Source organism: Ranitomeya variabilis, chromosome 4 (genome assembly GCF_051348905.1).
Source record: "Ranitomeya variabilis isolate aRanVar5 chromosome 4, aRanVar5.hap1, whole genome shotgun sequence".
NCBI classification, from domain to species: domain Eukaryota; kingdom Metazoa; phylum Chordata; class Amphibia; order Anura; family Dendrobatidae; genus Ranitomeya; species Ranitomeya variabilis.
This window is the reverse complement of record NC_135235.1, coordinates 150,560,341-150,577,073: the sequence shown is the minus strand read 5'-3', so window position 1 is coordinate 150,577,073 and position 16,733 is coordinate 150,560,341.

Genomic DNA, 16,733 nt, shown 5'->3' with positions numbered 1-16,733 from the left:
AGACTTTCGGACTACTTTTCAGCTTGCCTGGATCCAGTTGCAAGGGAAGCCTCTTCCTCCCGCATGAAGGCAGCAGTTGCAGCACACGCCCTCCTGGACAGGACTACTGACATCAGTGGAAAAACCATTGGAAATCCTGGCTCTGCATGACATCTCAGCAATCCTCAACCAAACCCAGCCAAAACATCTCTCCATCGCCAGGCATCTTCGCCTCCAGTGCTCTCTACTCCTGCCCAACAATGTCACCATCTCCAGATGCACAGTCCTCAACCCGTCCACTCTACTCCCACTCCCAAGGGGGGATACAGATACGGATCCTCAGATAAAAAGTCTGATCAAAATCTGCATGATACCTTCTGCAGGGATCTGAATTTGCTCCGGACGGATGACCATGATTGCTTCAGCATCATGTAACAGGAAACAGCAGGACTACCCAAGGTGGCAGAAGAGCCACTGACCAACCCAGAGTTGATCCTCTATGTGGATGGCTCCAGATTTGCAGATGATGAAGGAAGATTCCACACGGGAGGTGCAGCGACCAGCAATCAAGAGATCCTGTGGTCCAGAAGTCTGCCGCCCAGTCTGTCAGCCCAGGAAGCAGAACTGATAGCGCTGATGAAGGCCTACCAGATGGCAGAAGACAAGACTGAGAAAATGTATACCGATTCAAGGTACTTGCATGGCATAGCACACGACTTCGGACCCATCTGGGCTGCAAGGGACTTCATAACAGCCAGCGGAACAACCGTGAAGCATCAATGGAGCCATTAAGGACCTGCTGAACACACTTCAACTTCCAAAAGTGGTGACAATGCTAAAAGTCAAAGCGCATGGAAAACTGAACACAGTAGGGGCACGAGGCAACAACATGGCGGATATGGCAGCCAAAGAAACAGTCAAGGGAAGACAATATGGACAAGTGGAAGAGGTCGTAGAGCCGGACGGCTACTACAGGACGGCTGAAGACAGGAAACCTGACAAGATGACATCCTGGGATCTGCTCAAAAAAGTTGCAAGAGCAAGCCCCAAAGGACAAGAAGGAATGCTGGGTGCAGAAGTGAGCAACACATGAAGAAGGAAGGGTATACTAAATGGACTACAAACCCTGTTTACCCCGAAGCATGTACCCTATGGTGGTCCAGTGGGCACATGGGCCCACATACAGATTAAAGACACAGATGAATGATCCGATTGGTGCTTACTGGTTCGCTCCAGAAATCTCCACCCTAACAGCCAAGTTCATAAACAGCTGTCTGACCTGTGGCAAATGCAACCCTGGAAGAATGAAGAAAGTTCCCACACATCAATTTGCCAGACCACTGTACCCCCTTCCAGAGGATCCAGATAGACCACATCCAGACGCCGCCAAGTGGAGGATTCGAATATGCCCTTGTGGTCGTGGACGTGTTCTCAGGATGACCAGAAGCTTTCCCAGTGAGGAACCAGTCAGCAAAGACTACTGCAAAGAAGCTACTCTCAGAGACGAGATATGCAGCTATGGGGTCCCAGAAGTGATAGAGAGTGACCAGGGACCTGCATTCACAGCAAACCTCACATGAGAGATCTAGTCAGCAGTAGGGTCAGACTTAGGCCTACACACTCCCAATCACACTACTCAGTGTTCAGGCACACTCCTAGAGGCCCAGGAAAGCTGTCACCATATGAAATTTTGTTTGTGTCTAGTCCCAGGTTAGGGGTATCCTTTCCCTTAGCAGCTGATTATGCAATATGATACTTTGTCTGCTTATGTAATTGAAATCACCAAGAAACTTGCTAACATCCATTCTCGAGTTTTTTTCTTCATTGCCAGATCCAGATTCAGTGTCCGGTATGCACTCCTAGAAGCCAGGAGACTGGGTGTTGGTGAAAAAGCTTGTAAGGAGAACACCACTCGATCCCAGATTTGATGGTCCTGTTCAAGTGCTGCTGATGACACCAAACTCTGTGAAACTGGAGGGAAGACTCGCTTGGATCCACTCATCGCATCGCAAGAAAGCTCCCCTACCAGAAGATGACACCCAAGCCAGAATGATGTTGCGGCCTGACCGAAAAGATGACCTACCTGATAAAGACTACACATCGCTCACTACACATGCTATTGACTAAGAGACTGATTGCAACGAACCCCCGTTAGGGACAGATCTCCTGACCGCCCATTTGCGAAAAGTCTGTATGGAGTGGGGCACAGGCGTTAGGCTTGTGTCAGTTCGCCAACAGCACAAAAGAGTTGCAGCGCTTTGGGACAGGAGGCTAGGATTAGGGCAAGTGATATCTAAGGGGGGCTTGTGATAGAAATATATATATCATGTAGATCTCACTTGCATGTATACTCCTCTATAATCAAATATATACTTATATGCTCACAGCTAATATATATATTATAATCAATGGTTTAAAATGGCTGACAAACTGATATAAGCCAGACAGATTATATGGGGTTTTCCACCCCTAAAAGCAGAAGAGAGTCAGATGTTTGGTGACTGCTGGTCAGGTGTCTCCACTTTGTCCTAGACAGAGAACTCGAGTTTAGTTGCTTGATCAGCAGTCATATGAGCATTAATCACAATATTCCATATATGTTTAGATAACCAATGACAGAGGAGCTAGACAATATGATAATTAACTAACCACCCCTGACAACCCCTAACCACTCCTTTCCATGTGAAAATATAAAACTATGTATGTACAATAAAGTATCAGTATTGATGGAATGTTGTTCTGTCACAGTTGTGTACAGTCCATTCTTGATGAGCGCTCAAAATACTCAGTCTAATTTGGAGCGGCCACAGCACACACAGGGATATATTTATCCAACCCTAATATTTCCATAACAGCCCTTTATACAGTCAAACTGTGTTGGAGGCGCGAGTTCCCTTTGTAATGAGACGCAGCACAGATGTCAAGAATCCCACCTTGGTGCTGGGTGCAGCCTCCTGAGCGTTGTTATTTGCTGTACAGGAGTCTGCGCTGTCGTGTTATCCCCTGGCCTAGCGCTGTTAGCGCTGCCCATCTTCTGGCATCATTTAATGTCGGCCGGTGCGGTTCGCGATGACCATGAATCCCAGCCCCGCAGTGTCTTAACATTGTTAAAAGACTGCGGGGCTGGGATTCATGGCCTGGCGCAGCACATATGTTCGCCTCTCACACTCGGGTCCTTACACCCGCTTCAGACTGTGCGGCGTCAGCTGATCCCTTATCGCATGCCACGGCCATGAAGCCGCACAGTCTGAAGAAGGCGGAAGGAGATGAGGGACAGGCGAACTGATGCACTGCTCATGCCCATCAATCACACCCTCGCAGTCCCAATAAATAAGACACCGAGGGGCGTTGTGTGGGTCAGGGCGGCCACAGAGGCGCAGGCAGCCAAACAATGATGCCAGAAGACGGGCAGCGCTACCAAGGGGGTTGCAGCGTGTCATTACAAAGGAAAGTCACACCTCCGGGACGGTTAAATGGTCACACAGAGGACACATTTTAGACGTGTTTTCAGTTCCACATGTGCGAGGAGAATACGTTTATGAGCCACCTTGTACACATGCAGCATTACCGCTGTACAAGGTGGCTGTAAAACGTACAAACGCCTGGGGGAGGGGGGACAGGTTCCCTTCAATTTCAGTTCTTGTGTCTGCGTGGCTTTTGCAGGACACGATGCCGGCTGCACAGCAGGGGAACAGCTGGCGGTGCTGAACCCCACTGACACATTGGCTGGTGTTTTTCTCTGTGCAGCTAGCAGTACCGGGCCCCAACTGGCGGTGTTAGAGCCCGGGATCAGCAGGAGGAGGAGAGGGAGCAGAATGTAGGCCGAAGCCTGCACTGGCGGCAGCTTTGGGTCTGTTATGTCTGCGTGGCAGTTGCAGGACACGTTGCCGGCTGCACAGCAGGGGAACAGCTGGCGGTGCTGAACCCCACTGACACATTGGCTGGTGTTTTTCTCTGTGCAGCTAGCAGTACCGGGCCCCAACTGGCGGTGTTGGAGCCCGGGCTCTGCAGGGGGAGCAGAGTGTAGGCCGAAGCCTAATTGAACCAATTTCAAAGGTAACCTTTAACCCCCCCTCAGGGGTTACAAAGTAGAAGAGCCACAGCTTATGCAGCAGTAGTGCTGCACAAGTCAAAGGTTGCTCTTTTAATTTTGCTCCTTGCACACGCTGAATGAAACACGTATAACATTTAGCCCTTTATACAGTCAAACTGTGTTGGAGGCGCGAGTTCCCTTTGTAATGAGACACAGCACAGATGTCAAGAATCCCACCTTGGTGCTGGGTGCAGCCTCCTGAGCTGTCGTTTTATCCCCTGGCCTAGCGCTGTTAGCGCTGCCCATCTTCTGGCATCATTTAATGTCGGCCGGTGCGGTTCGCGATGACCATGAATCCCAGCCCCGCAGTGTCTTAACATTGTTAAAAGACTGCGGGGCTGGGATTCATGGCCTGGCGCAGCACATATGTTCGCCTCTCACACTCGGGTCCTTACACCCGCTTCAGACTGTGCGGCGTCAGCTGATCCCTTATCGCATGCCACGGCCATGAAGCCGCACAGTCTGAAGAAGGCGGAAGGAGATGAGGGACAGGCGAACTGATGCACTGCTCATGCCCATCAATCACACCCTCGCAGTCCCAATAAATAAGACACCGAGGGGCGTTGTGTGGGTCAGGGCGGCGCTACCAAGGAGCTTGTTGCGTGTCAATACAAAGGAAAATCACACCTGAGGGACGTTTTAATGGTCGCAGAGGACTCATTTTTAGACGTGTTCACTTCAACATGGGCAAGGAGAATAAGTTTCTGAGCCACCTTGCACACATGCAGCATTACTGTCGTACAAGGTGGCTGTAAAACGTAAAAACGCCTGGGGGAGGGGGGACAGGTTTCCTTCAATTTCAGTTCTTGTGCCTGCGTGGCTGTTGCAGGACACGTTGCCGGCTACACAGCAGGGGAACAGCTGGCGGTGCTGAACCCCACTGACACATTGGCTGGTGTTTGGCTCTGTGCAGCTAGCACATCTGGGCCCCAACTGCCGGTGTTAGAGCCCAGGGTCAGCAGGAGGAGGAGAGGGAGCAGAGTGTAGGCCGAAGCCTGCACTGGAGCAAGTTGAAAGGGAAACTTTAACCCCCCCCCTCCAGGCGTTTGTAGCTGAAAGAGCCATCGTGTACAGCACTAATGCTGGAAAAGGTAAACTTAGCTCTTTTAGGCTACGTTCACATTTGCGTTGTGCGCCACAGCGTCGGCGCCGCAGCGCACAACGCAAACAAAAACGCGGCAAAACGCACGCTAAAACGCTGCGTTTTGCGCCGCATGCGTCGTTTTTGGCCGAAAGTTGGACGCAAAAAAAATGCAACTTGATGCGTTTCTTGCGTCCAACGCTTGCGGCCATGCGGCGCAAAACGCAGCACAACGCATGTCCATGCGCCCCCATGTTAAATATAGGGGCGCATGATGCATGCGGCGCCGCTGCGGCGCCCGACGCTGCGGCGCTGACCGCAAATGTGAACGTAGCCTTAATTATGGTCCTTGCACATGCTGAACCTAACACTTATGAAAAGTGTCCCCTCCTACCGTGATACCGTCCGGTTGGTGGAACTTTCCTTTGTGATGTGACGCAGCACAGCCGTCATTCTTACCCCCTTGGCGCCGTGCGCCGCCCCCTCAGCGTTGTTTGAATCAGTCCCGTAGCCTGCACTGTTAGGTTAGCCCTTGGCCATGCACACATTTTGCGCTGCCCGTGTTCTGACATCATTTGGTGTCAGACTGGCTGCGCCTGTGCGGCTGCGCTGGCCGAGATCCCGCCTCGCAGTGTCGTCTAATGTAATCCCACCGCGGGCCTGGGATCCGTGGCCATGCGCAGTGCATATCCTCGCCTCTCACTCCCCTCCTGTTGTGATTTTGCTTTTTGCTCCCTCTAGTGGTCATTAGTGATTTGACTCTGGAGCGTCTGTCTTTTCCTATATCCTCACCTGGGCCGTTAGTTCAGGGGCGTTGCTATATAAGCTCCCTGGACCTTCAGTTCTATGCCTGGCATCGTTGAAATCAGAGCTAATCTGTTGTGCTCTTGTCCTCTGATCCTGGTTCCTGTTTTTCAAGCTAAGTCTGCTTCTTTGCTTTTTGCTTTTGTTTTGTTTGGTATTTTTGTCCAGCTTGTTCCTATCTGTATCCTGACCTTTGCTGGAAGCTCTAGGGGGCTGGTGTTCTCCCCCCGGACCGTTAGACGGTTCGGGGGTTCTTGAATCTCCAGCGTGGATTTTTATAGGGTTTTTGTTGACCAGATAAGTTATCTTGCTATATTCTGCTATTAGTAAGCTGGCCTCTCTTTGCTGAACCTGGTTCATTTCTGTGTTTGTCATTTCCTCTTACCTCACCGTTATTATTTGTGGGGGGCTTGTATCTTGCTTTGGGGTCCCTTTCTCTGGAGGCAAGAGAGGTCTTTGTTTTCTTCTCCTAGGGGTAGTTAGATTCTCCGGTTGGCGCGAGTCATCTAGCGATCACCGTAGGCATGATCCCCGGCTACTTCTAGTGTTGGCGTTAGGAGTAGCTATTTGGTCAACCCAGTTACCACAGCCCTATGAGCTGGATTTTTGTATCTTGCAGACTTACACGTTCCTCTGAGACCCTGTCCACTGGGGTCATAACAGTATGCCAGGCCAGTATTAAATGTTTAATGCATTGCAGAAGTGGGATTATAAGAAAGAAAATTTTGAGTTTTTTTTTGTTTGTTTTTTTCCTCTCATTTTTTTTTTTCTTTTCCCCTTTACCTCAGAGTGGCTTAAGCTTGCTGCAGACATGAATGTCCAGACCTTGATTACAAGTGTGGACCAGCTTGCCGCTCGTGTGCAGGGTATACAAGATTATGTTACCAGAAATCCTAGGTCTGAACCCAAGATTCCGATTCCTGAACTGTTTTCAGGAGACCGATTTAAGTTTAGGAATTTCAGGAATAATTGTAAATTATTTTTGTCCCTGAAACCTTGTTCGTCTGGAGACTCTGCTCAACAAGTAAAAATTGTTATTTCATTCTTACGGGGTGACCCTCAGGATTGGGCTTTTTCGTTGGCGCCAGGAGATCCGGCATTGGCTGATATTGATGCGTTTTTTCTGGCGCTCGGTTTACTTTATGAGGAACCCAATCTTGAGATTCAGGCAGAGAAAGCCTTGCTGGCTATGTCTCAGGGCCAGGACGAGGCTGAGGTGTATTGCCAAAAATTTCGGAAATGGTCCGTGCTGACACATTGGAACGAGTGTGCACTGGCCGCTAATTTTAGAAATGGCCTTTCTGAGGCCATTAAGAATGGTATGGTGGGTTTTCCCATTCCCACAGGTCTGAATGATACCATGTCCCTGGCTATTCAAATTGACCGGCGGTTGCGGGAGCGCAAAACCGCAAATTCCCTCATGTTGTTGTCTGAACAGACACCTGATGTGATGCAATGTGATAGAAAAACCGCAAATTCCCTCATGGTGTTGTCTGAACGGACACCTGATTTGATGCAATGTGATAGAATCCTGACTAGAAATGAGAGGAAAATTCATAGACGCCGGAATGGCTTGTGCTACTACTGTGGTGATTCTACACATGTTATCTCAGCATGCTCTAAACGTATATCTAAGGTTGTTAGTCCTGTCACCGTTGGTAATTTGCATCCTAAGTTTATTCTGTCTGTAACTTTGATTTGCTCACTGTCATCTTATCCTGTCATGGCGTTTGTAGATTCAGGTGCTGCCCTGAGTCTTATGGATCTCTCATTTGCTAAGCGCTGTGGTTTTATTCTTGAACCATTAGAAAATCCTATCCCTCTTAGGGGTATTGATGCTACGCCATTGGCAGAAAATAAGCCGCAGTATTGGACACAGGTTACCATGTGCATGACTCCTGAACACCGCGAGGTGATACGTTTTCTCGTTCTACATAAAATGCATGATTTGGTTGTTTTGGGGCTGCCATGGTTACAGACCCATAATCCAGTCCTTGACTGGAAGGCTATGTCAGTGTCTAGTTGGGGCTGTCGTGGTATTCATGAGGATTCCCTGCCTGTGTCTATTGCTTCTTCTACGCCTTCGGAAGTTCCGGAGTACTTGTCTGATTATCAGGATGTCTTTAGCGAGTCCAGGTCCAGTGCATTGCCTCCTCATAGGGAATGTGACTGTGCAATAGATTTGATTCCAGGCAGTAAATTTCCTAAGGGAAGACTGTTTAATCTGTCGATACCTGAACATACCGCTATGCGTTCATATATCAAGGAGTCTCTGGAGAAAGGACACATCCGTCCGTCTTCTTCCCCTCTTGGTGCGGGATTCTTTTTTGTGGCTAAAAAGGACGGATCTTTGAGGCCTTGTATTGACTATCGGCTTTTAAATAAGATCACTGTCAAATTTCAGTATCCTTTGCCGCTGTTGTCTGACTTGTTTGCCCGGATTAAAGGTGCCAAGTGGTTTACCAAGATAGACCTTCGTGGTGCGTACAACCTTGTGCGCATTAAGCAAGGGGATGAATGGAAAACCGCATTCAATACGCCCGAAGGTCATTTTGAGTACTTGGTGATGCCTTTTGGGCTCTCTAATGCCCCTTCAGTTTTTCAGTCCTTTATGCATGACATTTTCCGGAACTATCTGGATAAATTTCTGATCGTTTATCTGGATGATATTCTGGTTTTTTCTGATAATTGGGACTCGCATGTGGAGCAGGTCAGGATGGTCTTTAAAATTTTGCGTGAAAATTCTTTGTTTGTCAAGGGCTCAAAGTGTCTTTTTGGTGTACAGAAGGTTCCCTTTTTGGGGTTCATTTTTTCCCCTTCTGCTGTGGAGATGGACCCAGTCAAGGTCCGAGCTATTCTTGATTGGACTCAGCCCTCGTCAGTTAAGAGTCTTCAGAAGTTCTTGGGTTTCGCTAACTTCTACCGTCGTTTTATCGCTAACTTTTCTAGCATTGTGAAACCTTTGACGGATATGACCAAGAAGGGCTCCGATGTGGTTAATTGGGCTCCTGCTGCCGTGGAGGCTTTCCAGGAGTTGAAACGTCGGTTTACTTCGGCGCCTGTTTTGTGCCAGCCTGATGTCTCGCTTCCCTTTCAAGTTGAGGTGGATGCTTCAGAGATTGGAGCAGGGGCCGTTTTGTCGCAGAGAGGCCCTGGTTGCTCTGTTATGAGACCTTGCGCCTTTTTCTCTAGGAAGTTTTCGCCTGCGGAGCGAAATTATGATGTGGGCAATCGGGAGTTGTTGGCCATGAAATGGGCATTTGAGGAGTGGCGTCATTGGCTCGAGGGTGCTAAGCATCGTGTGGTGGTCTTGACTGATCACAAAAATCTGATGTATCTCGAGTCTGCTAAACGCCTGAATCCTAGACAGGCCCGCTGGTCATTGTTTTTCTCCCGTTTTGACTTTGTTGTCTCGTATTTACCAGGTTCAAAGAATGTGAAGGCCGATGCTCTTTCCAGGAGCTTTGTGCCTGATGCTCCTGGAGTCGCTGAACCTGTTGGTATTCTTAAAGAGGTTATTATCTTGTCAGCTATTTCTCCTGATCTGCGACGTGTGTTGCAGAGATTTCAGGCTGATAGGCCTGATTCTTGTCCACCTGACAGACTGTTTGTGCCTGATAAGTGGACCAGCAGAGTCATTTCTGAGGTTCATTCCTCGGTGTTGGCAGGTCACCCAGGAATTTTTGGCACCAGAGATCTGGTGGCCAGATCCTTTTGGTGGCCTTCCTTGTCTAGGGATGTGCGGTCATTTGTACAGTCCTGTGGGACTTGTGCTCGAGCTAAGCCTTGCTGTTCTCGTGCCAGCGGGTTGCTCTTGCCCTTGCCTGTCCCTAAGAGACCTTGGACACATATCTCCATGGATTTCATTTCTGATCTTCCGGTGTCTCAGGGCATGTCTGTTATCTGGGTGATATGTGATCGCTTCTCCAAGATGGTCCATTTGGTTCCTTTGCCTAAACTGCCTTCCTCTTCCGATCTGGTTCCTGTGTTTTTCCAGAACGTGGTTCGTTTGCACGGCATCCCTGAGAATATTGTGTCAGACAGAGGATCCCAGTTCGTTTCCAGATTCTGGCGATCCTTTTGTAGTAGGATGGGCATTGACTTGTCGTTTTCGTCTGCTTTCCATCCTCAGACTAATGGACAGACGGAGCGAACTAATCAGACTTTGGAGGCTTATTTGAGGTGTTTTGTCTCTGCTGATCAGGACGATTGGGTGACCTTATTGCCGTTAGCTGAGTTTGCCCTTAATAATCGGGCTAGTTCCGCCACCTTGGTTTCGCCGTTTTTCTGCAACTCTGGTTTCCACCCTCGTTTTTTTTCGGGTCATGTGGAACCTTCTGACTGCCCTGGGGTGGATTCTGTGGTGGATAGGTTGCAGCGGATCTGGAATCTTGTGGTGGACAACTTGAAGTTGTCACAGGAGAGGGCTCAGCGCTTTGCCAACCGCCGCCGCGGTGTGGGTCCCCGACTACGTGTTGGGGATTTGGTGTGGCTTTCTTCCCGCTTTGTTCCTATGAAGGTTTCCTCTCCCAAATTTAAACCTCGTTTTATTGGTCCTTACAAGATATTGGAAATTCTTAATCCTGTATCCTTTCGCCTGGATCTACCTGTGTCGTTTGCTATCCACAACGTGTTTCATAGGTCCTTGTTGCGGCGGTACGTTGTGTCTGTGGTTCCTTCTGCTGAGCCTCCTGCTCCGGTGTTGGTTGAGGGCGAGTTGGAGTACGTGGTGGAGAAGATCTTGGATTCTCGTCTCTCCAGGCGGAGGCTTCAGTACCTGGTCAAGTGGAAGGGCTATGGTCAGGAAGATAATTCCTGGGTGGTCGCCTCTGATGTTCATGCGGCCGATTTAGTTCGTGCCTTTCATGACGCTCATCCTGATCGCCCTGGTGGTCGTGGTGAGGGTTCGGTGACCCCTCACTAAGGGGGGGGTACTGTTGTGATTTTGCTTTTTGCTCCCTCTAGTGGTCATTAGTGATTTGACTCTGGAGCGTCTGTCTTTTCCTATATCCTCACCTGGGCCGTTAGTTCAGGGGCGTTGCTATATAAGCTCCCTGGACCTTCAGTTCTATGCCTGGCATCGTTGAAATCAGAGCTAATCTGTTGTGCTCTTGTCCTCTGATCCTGGTTCCTGTTTTTCAAGCTAAGTCTGCTTCTTTGCTTTTTGCTTTTGTTTTGTTTGGTATTTTTGTCCAGCTTGTTCCTATCTGTATCCTGACCTTTGCTGGAAGCTCTAGGGGGCTGGTGTTCTCCCCCCGGACCGTTAGACGGTTTCGGGGGTTCTTGAATCTCCAGCGTGGATTTTTATAGGGTTTTTGTTGACCAGATAAGTTATCTTGCTATATTCTGCTATTAGTAAGCTGGCCTCTCTTTGCTGAACCTGGTTCATTTCTGTGTTTGTCATTTCCTCTTACCTCACTGTTATTATTTGTGGGGGGCTTGTATCTTGCTTTGGGGTCCCTTTCTCTGGAGGCAAGAGAGGTCTTTGTTTTCTTCTCCTAGGGGTAGTTAGATTCTCCGGTTGGCGCGAGTCATCTAGCGATCACCGTAGGCATGATCCCCGGCTACTTCTAGTGTTGGCGTTAGGAGTAGCTATTTGGTCAACCCAGTTACCACAGCCCTATGAGCTGGATTTTTGTATCTTGCAGACTTACACGTTCCTCTGAGACCCTGTCCACTGGGGTCATAACACCTCCCTACGGCTTCTTCAGACTGTGCGGTGTCACGGCCGTGGCATGCTATTAGGGACCAGCTGACACCGCACAGTTTGAAGAAGCCGTAGGGAGATGAGTGAGAGGTGGAGGTTCAGATATGCACTGCGCATGTCCATGGATCTCAGGCCCCCAGTGGGATTAAATCAGAAGACAGTACGAGGCGGGATCTCGGCCAGCGCGGCCGCACAGGCGCAGCCAGCCTGACACCAAATGATGTCAGAAGATGGGCAGCACAAAATGTGTGCATGGCCAAGGGCTAACCTAACAGCGCAGGCTACAGGACTGATTCAAACAACGCTCAGGAGGCGGCGCACGGCGCCAAGGGGGTAAGAATGACGGCTGTGCTGCATCACATCACAAAGGAAAGTTCCACCAACCGGACGGTATCACGGTAGGAGGGGACACTTTTCATAAGTGTTAGGTTCAGCATGTGCAAGGAGCACCATGAAAAGAGGCACTTTTTCCCTTTGCATCATTACTGCTGCACAAGGTGGTTCCTTCAGTAACAAACGCCTGGGGGGGGGGTACAGGTTCCCTTAAATTTAACTTGTTGTGCCTGCGTGGCGGTCGCAGTACACGTTGCCGTATACACAGCAGGGGAACAGCTGGCGGTGCTGAACCCCACTAACACATTGGCGAGGTGTTTGGCTCTGTGCGGACAGCACTTCTGGACGGCAACTAGCGGTGTTGGAGCCCAGGGACAGGAGGGGGAGGTGGAGGTGGAGGAGATAGGAGGGATTGCCACACACACAGCAGGGGAACAGCTGACGTTACTGAACCCCAATAACAGAGGAGGGACTGTTGGGACTGTGCATACAGCACTACCAGGCAACAACTAGCGGTGTTGGAGCCCAGGGACAGGAGGGAGAGGTGGAGGTGGAGGAGATAGGAGGGATTGCCACACACAGCAGGGGAACAGCTGACGTTACTGAACCCCAATAACAGAGGAGGGACTGTTGGGACTGTGCGTACAGCACTACCAGGCAACAACTAGCGGTGTTGGAGCCCAGGGACAGGAGGGGGAGGTGGAGGTGGAGGAGATAGGAGGGATTGCCACACACACAGCAGGGGAACAGCTGACGTTACTGAACCCCAATAACAGAGGAGGGACTGTTGGGACTGTGCGTACAGCACTACCAGGCAACAACTAGCGGTGTTGAAGCCCAGGGACAGGAGGGGGAGGTGGAGGTGGAGGAGATAGGAGGGATTGCCACACACACAGCAGGGGAACAGCTGACGTTACTGAACCCCAATAACAGAGGAGGGACTGTTGGGACTGTGCGTACAGCACTACCAGGCAACAACTAGCGGTGTTGGAGCCCAGGGACAGGAGGGGGAGGTGGAGGTGGAGGAGATAGGAGGGATTGCCACACACACAGCAGGGGAACAGCTGACGTTACTGAACCCCAATAACAGAGGAGGGACTGTTGGGACTGTGCGTACAGCACTACCAGGCAACAACTAGCGGTGTTGAAGCCCAGGGACAGGAGGGGGAGGTGGAGGTGGAGGAGATAGGAGGGATTGCCACACACACAGCAGGGGAACAGCTGACGTTACTGAACCCCAATAACAGAGGAGGGACTGTTGGGACTGTGCGTACAGCACTACCAGGCAACAACTAGCGGTGTTGGAGCCCAGGGACAGGAGGGGGAGGTGGAGGTGGAGGAGATAGGAGGGATTGCCACACACACAGCAGGGGAACAGCTGACATTACTGAACCCCAATAACAGAGGAGGGACTGTTGGGACTGTGCGTACAGCACTACCAGGCAACAACTAGCGGTGTTGAAGCCCAGGGACAGGAGGGGGAGGTGGAGGTGGAGGAGATAGGAGGGATTGCCACACACACAGCAGGGGAACAGCTGACGTTACTGAACCCCAATAACAGAGGAGTGACTGTTGACTGTGCGTACAGCACTACCAGGCAACAACTAGCGGTGTTGGAGCCCAGGGACAGGAGGAGAAGAAGAGGAACACAATGTTGGCCGAAGCCTGATTGGAGAAAGTCGAAAGGGAACCTTTAACCCCCCCCCAAGGCGTTTGTAGCTGAAAGAGCCAGCTTGTGCAGCAAAAAAGATGCAAAAGGAAAAGGTGGCTCTTTTCATGATGCTCCTTGCAAACACAGAACTAAACACTTATAAAATGTGTCCCCTGATACCGTGAGACCGTCCCGGAGGTGGGACTTTCCTTCGTAATATGACGCAGCACAGCCGTCATTCCTACCTCCTTGGCGCCGTTCCCCGGCTCCTCAGCTTTGTTTGATTCCGTCCCGGAGCCTGCGCTGTTATGTTATCCCTTGGCCAGGCACACTTAGCGCTGCCCATCTTCTGACATCATTTGGTGTCAGGCTGGCTGCGCCTGTGCGGCCGCGCTGGCCGAGAGCCCGCCTCGCAGTGTCGTCTAATGTAATCCCACCGCGGGCCTGGGATCCGTGGCCATGCGCAGTGCATATCCTCGCCTCTCACTCCCCTCCCTACGGCTTCTTAAGACTGTGCGGTGTCACGGCCGTGGCATGCTATTAGGGACCAGCTGACACCGCACAGTCTGAAGAAGCCGTAGGGAGATGAGTGAGAGGTGGAGGTTCAGATATGCACTGCGCATGTCCATGGATCTCAGGCCCCCAGTGGGATTAAATCAGAAGACACTGCGAGGCGGGCTCTCGGCCAGCGCGGCCGCACAGGCGCAGCCATCCTGACACCAAATGATGTCAGAAGACGGGCAGCGCTAAGTGTGCCTGGCCAAGGGATAACATAACAGCGCAGGCTCCGGAACGGAATCAAACAACGCTGAGGAGCCGGGGCACGGCGCCAAGGGGGTAGGAATGACGGCTGTGCTGCGTCATATTACGAAGGAAAGTCCCACCTCTGGGACGGTTTTACGGTATCAGTGGACACATTTTATAAGTGTTAAGTTCTGCGTGTGCAAGGAGCTAAACAAAAATAGCTACCTTTTCCTTGTGCAGCATTACTGCTGTACAAGGTGGCTCTTTCAGTAACAAACGCCTTGGGGGGGGGGACAGGTTCCCTTACATTTCAGTTGTTGTGTCAGCGTGGCGGTCGCAGGACACATTGCCAGCTACACAGCTGGGGATCAGCTGACATTACTGAAACCCAATAACACTGGGTCGTATGTTTTGACTGTGCAGACGGCACTTCTGAGCCTCAACTGGCGGTGTTGGAGCCCAGGAATTTAAGTTCAGGTGGTAGAAAGATGAACACAACAGGAGACCTGGATACTGTAGACAGTCACCTAATTATTTAATCAGGAAGAGGAGTGGCAAATTCCTGTGAGATCCAGGCCTTGTTCATTTTCAGGAAAGTAAGCCGGTCAACGTTATCGGAGGATAGTCGCATGCGACGGTCAGTTAGTACACCACCTGCAGCACTAAAGACACGTTCCGATAATACACTGGCCGCAGGGCAAGACAGCACCTCCAATGCATACTGGCTTAGCTCTGGCCATGTATCCAGCTTTGAGACCCAAAACTTGAAAGGGGAAGAGCCGTCTGGGAGTACAGCAAGAGGGCAAGACATGTAATCTGTCACCATCTGACGGAACCGTTGCCTCCTGCTGACTGGAGCCGTCTGTGATGGTGTAGACTTTTGTGGCGGGCACAGAAAACTGTGCCACAGTTGGGCCATACTGGTCTTGCCTTGGGCAGAGGCACTGCTTCTGCTCCCTCTTTGTGCAGAGCCTCCACCACTGCCTGGACGCACTGAGCTGCTTTGGAATGCACTAGCAGCACTTCTCTCAGTTGGAATGGAGAAGATGATGGAATTCACCAGTGTGTCTTGGTACTCCCGCATTTTTCGCTCCCGGTTCAACGGTGTGATGAGGCTTTCTACGTTGTCCCGGTAGCGAGGATCGAGGAGGGTGAACACCCAATAATCAGACATGTTGAGAATGTGGGCGATGCGGCGGTCGTTTCTCAGGCACTGCAGCATGTAATCCACCATGTGCTGCAGACTGCCAACTGCCCAAGAAACGCTGTCCCCTGCTGGAGGCGTGATCTCTGCCCGCTCGTCATCACCCCACCCTCGCTGTACACACTGAGTACTGGACAATTGTGTAACTCCCTCCTCTGGACGGATGTCTTCCTCCTCCATTGACTCCTCCTCATCCTCCTCACAAACTGTCCCCTGCCTACGCGTTTGTGAGGAACCACGTGGCGCTGACTGTCCAGAAGATGATGGAAATGCTGAATCCTCATCCTCCACCTCTTCCACAACATCATCCCTTAGCGCTTGCAGTGATTTTTCAAGCAGGCAGATAAGGGGGACAATCATGCTGACTAGTGCATCATCTGCACTCGCCATCCGCGTGGAATAATCAAAGGGACGCAAAACCTGGCAGACGTCATTCATAGTGGCCCACTCTGTGGTTGTGAAGTCTGTACGGCGCTGACTGCGACTTTTTTGCGCCTGAAACAGCTGGTACTCCATTACAGCTTGCTGCTGCTCACACAACCGCTCCAACATATGTAACGTGGAATTCCACCTGGTAGGTAGGTCACATATGATGCGATGTTCCGGCAGGCGGTGTCGGCGCTGCAGAGCCGCAATGCGCGCTTTTGCCGTGCTGGAACACCGCAAGTGAGCACACTCTAGGCGGACCTTTTGCAGCAGTGCATCAAGATCCGGATAGTCCCTCAGAAAACTCTGCACGACCAAATTGAGCACATGTGCCAGACATGGGATGTGAGTGAGGTTGCCGAGGCCCAGAGCTGCCACCAGATTTAGGCCATTATCACACACTACCATGCCTGGCTGGAGATTCGCTGGCACAAACCACACATCGCTCTCCTGCTTGATGGCATTCCAGAGCTCCTGCGCTGTGTGGCTTCGATTCCCCAAATAAATTAATTTCAAGACGGCCTGTTGACGTTTGGCCACGGCTGTGCTCATGTCGGTCGTAACAGGTACACGTTCATCACGGGTCCATGTGGAGGTGGACTGTGACGGCTCCTGCAGCGATGATTCTGAGGAACTGGTGTAGGAGGAGGAGTCAATGCGTACAGAATGGATTCCTGCAATCCTTGGAGTGGGCAGGACACGTCCTGCGCC